The 10,000-nt window shown below is 45.3% G+C and overlaps 1 non-coding gene and 1 pseudogene across 1 annotated transcript; both read left to right on the top strand.

The window, feature by feature from the left end:
• Window positions 1–4,474: 4,474 nt before the first annotated feature.
• On the top strand, window positions 4,475–4,650 carry LOC140548440 (U2 spliceosomal RNA; annotated as a pseudogene).
• A 420-nt stretch (window positions 4,651–5,070) lies between these two features.
• On the top strand, window positions 5,071–5,185 carry LOC140548643 (U5 spliceosomal RNA). The gene has a single exon (XR_011978843.1). It is a non-coding gene; the product is annotated as a U5 spliceosomal RNA (small nuclear RNA).
• The last annotated feature ends 4,815 nt before the right edge of the window (window positions 5,186–10,000 follow it).

The raw sequence follows: 10,000 nt of genomic DNA, 5'->3' as shown, positions 1-10,000 counted from the left end.
GAACTGGAGGCCACCCCCTCCAAGCTGGTTCAGGAACAGGTTGGGCAGCAGCAGCAAGAGGAGGAAGAAAGCACTTCCTCCCTGATCACGGTGCCGGAGGTGAGTGTGGCCTCCAGTGGGAGTGGGTCTGACGGCTCGCTCCCCAATGCTCAAGTGGGCAAAAGGCCCGCGGGGTCTCCTCTGCCAGAACTGGCAGAGAAGAAACAGAAGGCAACACAGGATCCAGGCAGTTCCTCCTCGGAAGGTCTGGATCGCCTGTGGCCTGATGAGTCCCCTAATGAGGTGTCTTTTCTTCATTTTCAGTTAAAGACATCTACGCCCAGGACTCTACAAGAGCTTCGCTCTGTAGGCCTGGAGGCTGGAGACACCGGCCAACCTCCTAACCCCAGAACAGTGGGGATAAAAGAGGAGCAGGTGTCACAAGAAATTATGTGATTTTTAAAATGCCTTTTTAATCTTTTATTTGTGTAGTCTTTTTGTTTTATTTTCATGGTCTTTTAATTACATACCTGTCTTTTAAAACCTACACTGCTCATGGCTCTCACTATTTCAACTATTAATGTTAGGAGTGTGAGAGCCTCCACTAGAGCAGAGAGTGTCTTGTCCCTTTTAAAAGATGTAAAGTCAGATGTGTTTTTACTACAAGAGTGTGCTTTACCGTTCCTGAAGACATACAGAGATTGGGAGCAGCGCTGGGCTGCCGGTCCCTCTCTCTGGAGCGGTTCACACTACAACAGAGCCGACGGTGTTGCAATTTTAATAAAAAACCCTCACATCCTGGTGAAGGGCAGCACTGTGGTGAGGGATGGACGGGCTCTTTTAGTAAATTTGACTTTTTTAGGAAGGGATTTTAACATTCTTAACGTGTATGGTTTTAACGACAAAAATGACAGGTTTAAACTTTTAGAAGACCTGCAGCCCCACATGCTGGGGAGGGTGCCGTTAGTGGTGGGAGGGGATTTTAATTGTGTTTTATCAAGAAAAGATAGAAAAAGAGTAGGGGATGATTTTAAATTAGACAAAACATCAGTTTTATTGCAGGGTTTAGTTAAGGATTTTAAGTTAGTCGACTGCTACAGGAAAATGCATCCAGAGGAGGAGGGCTTCACCTGGTTCAGTGGTGATTGCGCCCGAGCCTCCCGCATCGACTACATTTTTACAAGAGACTGCCCGCCAACTGATGCTACATTGACCCCCCTCTGTTTTTCTGATCACCTCCTGCTATCATGCACCCTGTCTCTCCCCACCGGTGTGACTGTAGGGGGAGGGCTGTGGAGACTGAACTGCTCCCTGTTACAAGATGAAGGAATAGTTAAGAGCTACAGGGAGCAGTACAGCCTCTGGCAGACCCTCCAAGACTGTTTTGACTCACGAGCACAGTGGTGGGAAATGGTAAAACAAAGGACAAAGACTTTTTTTAAAAAGATAGGAAGATTAAAAAAGTATAAAGAGAGACGACGCATGATGGGGCTGCAAAAAAGACTACAAAGATATTTTAACCTTTTAAACCAAGGCTTTGATTTTAGTGAAGAAATAAAAGATCTTAAAAGGGAAATGTCGGTTTTAAATGAAATAAAAAGTAAAGGAATAATTTTAAGAAGTAAAGAACAAGAAGTTGAGGAAGGAGAAAAATGCACACGCTACTTTTTTAAGAAAATTTTATCTAGGGGGGGAGGGATTACAAAAATTACAAAAGATGGGAGGGAACAAATAAATACAGAGGGGATTTTAAAAGAAGTTGAATGTTTTTATCAAGAACTTTATGAAGAAAAAAGTGTGCAAAATAAAACGATGGAAGAGGTTTTAAATTTTCTAGAAAAACAAATAGAAAGTCAGGATGTTTTAACAAGAAATTTTACAGGAGAGGAAATTTTAAAATGTCTTAAAGGTTTTAAAAAGTGTAAGACTCCGGGAGAGGATGGACTCCCCGTGGAATTTTATTTGACCTTTTGGGACATTTTATCAACGGACATTCTGACTGTTTTTAATGAATTCGAAACTTTTGACCGACTTCCAGACAGTTTTAGGTCAGGGATAGTTACTTTACTTTTCAAAAAAGGAGACAAGACCGACTTAAAAAACTGGAGACCAATAACCCTTTTAAATGTTGATTGTAAACTTTTTAGTAAACTTTTATCTAGACGCATGTCGACTGTTTTAGAGGACGTGATCCACCCGGATCAAGCCTGCGCCGTGCCAGGAAGGAGGATCACCGACAGCCTAGTGTTGGTCAGAGACGCCATCTGTTTTGCGAGAGACAGAAACATTCGGCTCATAGTCCTAAATTTAGACTTTGAAAAAGCCTTCGATCGGGTCTCGCACCAGTACCTGCTCCAGGTACTGCAAAAAATGGGTTTCCCCGGGAGGTTTTTAAAGTGGGTGGGTCTGCTTTACACAGATATAAGCAGTCAAATCTTGGTAAACGGGCACCTCACAAAGGCGATCAGAGTTCGCTCTGGCGTCCGCCAAGGGTGTTCGTTATCCCCGCTCCTGTACGTTGCGTGCATTGAGCCACTGGCGCAGATCTTGAGAAAGGACAAATGGATCAAAGGACTGGACTTGCCAGGCGGACTGACGGCGACCTGTACTTTGTATATGGACGACGTCACGCTTTTATGTTCCGACGTTTTATCGGTCCAAAGAGCACTGGACTTGACTGACTGGTATGGAAGGGCCTCGGGCGCTAAGCTCAATAGGAGCAAGTCCGAGGCCCAGCTCTTTGGACCTTGGGGAAACATAGGCGCTGACCTGGATTTGGATTTTAAAGAAAAAGATATAAAAATTTTAGGAATTAAATTTGACGAAGAGGGTGGCGGACGGGGCAACTGGACTGACTCTCTAGGGAAAGTCAGGCAACGGTTGGGTTTCTGGGGACTAAGACAGTTGACGATGGAGGGCAAGGTTTTAATCATCAAAGCGGTGATTTTACCTTTGCTTTTACTGTTGTGTTCTGTTTTTAGTCCCCCTAGATTTTTTCTTTTAGGTTTGGAGAGAGCGGTGTTTTATTTCCTGTGGGGGTCCAAGTGGGAGAGGCTGAGGAGGGCGGTGATGAAGAAGAGAAAGGAGAATGGAGGAAAAGGGCTCCCAGACCCCCACCTGTTTTTAGGAAGCAAGTTCGCTGCTTTACACATAAAGTATGCGACGAACCCCTCCAGAGACAACAAGACCGCCGCTATGGCAAAGTTCTGGATGGGGTCGTACTTGCGTAGCTTAAAGATTTTACAATTGGATTTAAGAACACCAGTCTCTTTTAATCTTTCTAAAGAATATGATTTTATTAGAAAGTTTTTAAGAAAATATGATTTAGAGAAAGAAGATTTTACTGTTTTAACTAACGCAAAATCTCTTGTCTCTCTTGTGCAGGACCGGGAAGAGGTGAGCCCAGTTCCAGGCCTCACACTAAGTGAGGCCAAGAAAGTTTGGAGGAACGCAGCCCACCCCGCTCTCCAGAACAAGCACAAAGACCTATCGTGGATGGCGGCCCATGAGATCCTCCCGGTCAGGGCCGTGATGCACTCCCGGGGAATGGCGTCCAACCCCACGTGCCCACGGCCTGGGTGTGGCGAACCAGAGACCGTGCGGCACGTGCTCTGGGAGTGCAGCGTGGCGAGGGACCTGTGGGCCATAACCGGCCCCCTGCAATGCCCGAGCCTGCCAGCAGGGGAGGTCCAGCCGTCAGTTTACCGGCTAGCGGTAAACGGGGTGGGCCAGGGCATAGACAGACTACCAGCTGCAGAGTTCACAGCGCTCTGGCTCACCCTTAACGGCGTGAAGGCCGCCCTATGGACCTCCCGCAACCTGCTGGTGGGGAAGCGAGTGACGGTGCCCCTGCACGCTCTATCTGCGCTGGTTACATCATCGCTGCAGGGGACACCGCACGCCGACATTCGGAGGAGGGGGCCGGGGTCACACGCAGGGGGGTCCAGACCACCACGGTCGCTGGCTCCCGTAGATGCACCCAGCAAGACCGCAACCATGAAAGGAGCAGCGGGCACAGGGGAGGATCTCCGCTGAGCCCGGACACTGAAGCATTGCGACTTCTGGGGAGCGAGGTGGTGCCAGCTTGATAGTGGCTCACCCCGGTCCTGCACAAAGAGACTGTTTTAGCAAAGACTTTTAAACTGAACTGATTTTACTGAATGAATATTTATTTGTTTATTTATTTATTTATTGATTATTTATTGTCTTATTTATTCCATTGATTTATTGAATCTTGTGCAAGCTTTTTAATAGTAGTTCATCTTTTAAGGAAAACCACACTGGACTTTTACACACACACTCACACATGAAAGATTTTATCGAATGTTTTTTACTGTTCTTCTATTTTAACGTACTTTTATGTGTAAAAACGATTTTATGTGTGTACTGGTTTTATGAAATTATTTATTAAGATGAAACATGATTGTAAAAAGAAAAAGCTTTTAAAAATGTTGTGAAATGAATGAAATGGAAATGTACTGAAATTGTGACAATAAAACCTTTTTCGAAAGAAAAAAATCTGTTCTTATCAGTTTAATATCTGATACGTCCTCTATATGAGGACTATATATTAAATTGATTTTTGGAACAGGGGGCTGGAAGAGGAGCTTGCTCCTTCCGCTCCACGCATCGACCTGGTATTGCAGTACCTCCAGGAACGGTGCACCTCCTTCAAACAGTAAAAAGAAAGCTGAAGTAATGTGACCGAGTCTGTGGGGGAGGTGTTCTTTTCGAGTGCTTTTGGTTTTCCCTCCGTTTTTGTTCTTTTTTTTTTATTTTTTTTTTTTTTTTTTTTTTTTTTTCTCTCTCTCTCTCTCTCTCTCTCTCTCTCTCTCTCTCTCTCTCCTTCTTCTTCTTCTTCTTCGGACTTTGTCTGTGTCTGTGGAGATGAGCATCTACAACTGACGCATGCCTGTTGCCTTGTGTTTCTTATTTCAGGTTAAAGTCAGCACGTGGCCAGCTTAATTTGAGGAGGAGCTGACAGGACAGGAGAAACAAGGAGGAGTTTGCTTCGCCTCTCAATCATCCCTGCCCTCCTCTAGCAACCTTGGCCCTCGGTGGGCGTCGAGAGGTCGGGGTGCTGTCAGGTATAGCTCGGGTTTCTCTTCATTCACGTATAAATCTTTCGCCTTTTACTAAAGATTTCCGTGGAGGGGAACGTTGACGAGTTTTGCCTATTTTTTGAAGGCTCCGCCTTGGCGGAGCTGCTTTTTCTCTCCAAGTTTGAAAGACAGATTCGTGCCTTCGGTCACTCGCTGGAGCTTGTGCAGGTGGGTGTGGTTAATTGAATTGTATTTATTTGTTGTTCTTTCTTTCTTTCTTTGCCTTTTTTCTTTTTCGTTTTTCTTGCAAAGTAGTCACCGTGTAGTAGCTAGTTACTAACCAAGGGGCGGTCCCGCACGGGGTGGCCTGTTCGGGTTATCGCTTCTCGGCCTTTTGGCTAAGACAGCGGTCGACTCTCTCGCGTCCTGAGATCTTGGTCTTTGTGACCCTGGTTCTTAACGCTAGAGAGTAGATTGTACGGATCCCGGGTTTTGTCGCATGAGTCTTGGACCGTAGACTCTGTCTGTCTCGCTTTGGGACTCATTCTTCAACTTCTAAGGTAAGTACAATCTCTTTTTTCCTTTTTGCTGTTTTTAGTGGTTTTATTTATTTATTTGTATTTATTGTTTTAAGAGTTTTATCGGCCACCCGGTGCCTCCAAGCATGTCGGCTGTACGTGCCGGCATGCGGAGGCACCACAGTGTGCGCCTTTCATTCAGAGAAGTTGAGGGGAAGCTCCTGGAGATGTCTAGGTTGGACTTCTCCAGGAAGCTAATTCAAAAGACCCTCAACTTCTCCCCGAAAGACCTGAACTGCTTGATGACTCTGCCCGGAAATAAAGGTTTCGACGTTAGCTTTTGCTCGGCTTCCCTCTTGAAAGATTTTTGGACTAGGCTTGAGACTGTTAAAGACCAGTTCTCCATGTTTAAAGTTGAGAAACTTTCTGACAATTCCCACAAGGTGGTGATTGTCAGAATGTTCAATGAAACTGTGACTGGAGAGGACATTGTTACATGGCTGGCCAGATTTTGCACCGTGAAAAGCCCACCTATTAAGGTTTTGGACGAGGACGGCATTTGGAACTGCTCGTGGCGAATTCCCATTAAACAATGGGAAGACCCGAGCAGCTACCTAGGCTTGAGACAAATACCGTCCATGATAGTGTTGGGTGAAAATCGGGGCTACATTTATTACCAAGGAATGCCCAAACTCTGTCGCAAGTGCGGCAAGTTTGGGCATCTAGCTGAAGCGTGCCAGGAAATCGTTTGTGGGAAGTGCAGAGAAATTGGGCACACTTTTGAGGAGTGTACCAATGGCAGACGGTGTAATCTTTGTGGAGAATCTTCCCATCTCTACAGAGATTGCCCCAAATCTTTTGCCAACAAGTTAAAAGCTAGCAAAATGGCCGCCAGGCAGCATGGTGAGGGGGAGAAGGAGAAGGAGAAAGTAGGGGAGGAGGAGGGGGCGGTCCCTGGGGTTTTGGCGGGAGATTCGAATCTTCAGCCAGCCCCAGGGATTGGCCAAGAATCAGAGGGCGGAGCTAACGTCCGGGCAGAGTCACAGCAGGGACTGGAGGCCACCCCCTCCCAATTAGTACAGGATAAGGAAACGGTTGGGCAGCAGCAGCAAGAGGAGGAAGAAAGCACTTCCTCCCTGATTACGGTTCCGGAGGTGAGTGTGGCCTCCAGTGGGAGTGGGTCTGATGGCTCGCTCCCCAATGCTCAAGTGGGCAAAAGGCCCGCGGGGTCTCCTCTGCCAGAACTGGCAGAGAAGAAACAGAGGGCAACACAGGATCCAGACAGTTCCTCCTCGGAAGGTCTGGATCGGCTGTGGCCCGATGAATCCCCCAATGAGGTGTCTTTCCTACATTTTAAGCTAAAGACATCCACACCCAGGACTCTACAAGAGCTTCGCTCTGTAGGCCTGGAGGCTGGAGACACCGGCCAACCTCCTAACCCCAGAACAGTGGGGGTAAAAGAGGAGCAGGTGTCACAGGAAATTATGTGATTTTTAAAATGCCTTTTTAATCTTTTATTAATGTAGTCTTTTTGTTTTATTTTTCATGGTCTTTTAATCACATACCTGTCTTTTAAAACCTACACTGCTCATGGCTCTCACTATTTCAACTATCAATGTTAGGAGTGTGAGAGCCTCCACTAGAGCAGAGAGTGTCTTGTCCCTTTTAAAAGATATAAAGTCAGATGTGTTTTTACTACAAGAGTGTGCTTTACCGTTCCTGAAGACGTACAGAGATTGGGAGCAGCGCTGGGCTGCCGGTCCCTCTCTCTGGAGCGGTTCACACTACAACAGAGCCGACGGTGTTGCTATTTTAATAAAGAACCCTCACATCTTGGTGAAGGGCAGCACTGTGGTGAGGGATGGACGGGCTCTTTTAGTAAATTTGACCTTTTTAGGAAGGGATTTTAACATTCTTAATGTGTATGGTTTTAACGATAAAAATGATAGGTATAAACTTTTAGAAGACCTGCAGCCCCACATGCTGGGGAGGGTACCTTTAGTGGTGGGAGGGGATTTTAATTGTGTTTTATCTAAAAAAGATAGGAAAAGAGTAGGGGAGGATTTTAAATTAGACAAGACATCAGTTTTATTGCAGGGTTTAGTTAAGGATTTTAAGCTAGTCGACTGTTATAGAAAAATGCATCCAGAGGAGGAGGGCTTCACCTGGTTCAGTGGTGATTGCGCCCGAGCCTCCCGCATCGACTACATTTTCACAAGAGACTGCCCGCCGACTGATGCTACATTGACCCCCCTCTGTTTTTCTGATCACCTCATGCTATTGTGCACCCTGTCTCTCCCCACCGGTGTGACTGTAGGGGGAGGGCTGTGGAGACTGAACTGCTCCCTGTTACAAGATGAAGAAATAGTTAAGAGCTACAGGGAGCAGTACAGTCTCTGGCAGACCCTCCAAGACTGTTTTGATTCACGGGCACAGTGGTGGGAAATGGTAAAACAAAGGACAAAGACGTTTTTTAAAAAGATAGGAAGATTAAAAAAGAATAAAGAGAGACGACGCATGATGGGGCTGCAAAAAAGACTACAACGATATTTTAACCTTTTAAATAAAGGCATTGATTTTAGTGAAGAAATAAAGGATCTTAAAAGGGAAATGTCGGTTTTAAATGAAATAAAAAGTAAAGGAACAATTTTAAGAAGTAAAGAAAAAGAGGTCGAAGAAGGTGAGAAATGCACACGCTACTTTTTTAAGAAAATTTTATCTAGGGGGGGAGGGATTACAAAAATTACAAAAGATGGGAGGGAACAAATAAATACAGAGGGGATTTTAAAAGAAGTTGAATGTTTTTATCAAGAACTTTATGAAGAGAAAAGTGTGCAAAATAAAACGATGGAAGAGGTTTTAAATTTTCTAGAAAAACAAATAGAAAGTCAGGATGTTTTAACAAGAAATTTTACAGGAGAGGAAATTTTAAAATGTCTTAAAGGTTTTAAAAAGTGTAAGACTCCGGGAGAGGATGGACTCCCCGTGGAATTTTATTTGACCTTTTGGGACATTTTATCAACGGACATTCTGACTGTTTTTAATGAATTCGAAACTTTTGACCGACTTCCAGACAGTTTTAGGTCAGGGATAGTTACTTTACTTTTCAAAAAAGGAGACAAGACCGACTTAAAAAACTGGAGACCAATAACCCTTTTAAATGTTGATTGTAAACTTTTTAGTAAACTTTTATCTAGACGCATGTCGACTGTTTTAGAGGACGTGATCCACCCGGATCAAGCCTGCGCCGTGCCAGGAAGGAGGATCACCGACAGCCTAGTGTTGGTCAGAGACGCCATCTGTTTTGCGAGAGACAGAAACATTCGGCTCATAGTCCTAAATTTAGACTTTGAAAAAGCCTTCGATCGGGTCTCGCACCAGTACCTGCTCCAGGTACTGCAAAAAATGGGTTTCCCCGGGAGGTTTTTAAAGTGGGTGGGTCTGCTTTACACAGATATAAGCAGTCAAATCTTGGTAAACGGGCACCTCACAAAGGCGATCAGAGTTCGCTCTGGCGTCCGCCAAGGGTGTTCGTTATCCCCGCTCCTGTACGTTGCGTGCATTGAGCCACTGGCGCAGATCTTGAGAAAGGACAAATGGATCAAAGGACTGGACTTGCCAGGCGGACTGACGGCGACCTGTACTTTGTATATGGACGACGTCACGCTTTTATGTTCCGACGTTTTATCGGTCCAAAGAGCACTGGACTTGACTGACTGGTATGGAAGGGCCTCGGGCGCTAAGCTCAATAGGAGCAAGTCCGAGGCCCAGCTCTTTGGACCTTGGGGAAACATAGGCGCTGACCTGGATTTGGATTTTAAAGAAAAAGATATAAAAATTTTAGGAATTAAATTTGACGAAGAGGGTGGCGGACGGGGCAACTGGACTGACTCTCTAGGGAAAGTCAGGCAACGGTTGGGTTTCTGGGGACTAAGACAGTTGACGATGGAGGGCAAGGTTTTAATCATCAAAGCGGTGATTTTACCTTTGCTTTTACTGTTGTGTTCTGTTTTTAGTCCCCCTAGATTTTTTCTTTTAGGTTTGGAGAGAGCGGTGTTTTATTTCCTGTGGGGGTCCAAGTGGGAGAGGCTGAGGAGGGCGGTGATGAAGAAGAGAAAGGAGAATGGAGGAAAAGGGCTCCCAGACCCCCACCTGTTTTTAGGAAGCAAGTTCGCTGCTTTACACATAAAGTATGCGACGAACCCCTCCAGAGACAACAAGACCGCCGCTATGGCAAAGTTCTGGATGGGGTCGTACTTGCGTAGCTTAAAGATTTTACAATTGGATTTAAGAACACCAGTCTCTTTTAATCTTTCTAAAGAATATGATTTTATTAGAAAGTTTTTAAGAAAATATGATTTAGAGAAAGAAGATTTTACTGTTTTAACTAACGCAAAATCTCTTGTCTCTCTTGTGCAGGACCGGGAAGAGGTGAGCCCAGTTCCAGGCCTCACACTAAGT

Source organism: Salminus brasiliensis, chromosome 25 (assembly GCF_030463535.1).
Source record: "Salminus brasiliensis chromosome 25, fSalBra1.hap2, whole genome shotgun sequence".
In the NCBI taxonomy this organism is placed as follows: domain Eukaryota; kingdom Metazoa; phylum Chordata; class Actinopteri; order Characiformes; family Bryconidae; genus Salminus; species Salminus brasiliensis.
The sequence above is the reverse complement of the archived record's forward strand: the minus strand, read 5'-3'. Positions and strand labels throughout refer to the sequence as shown.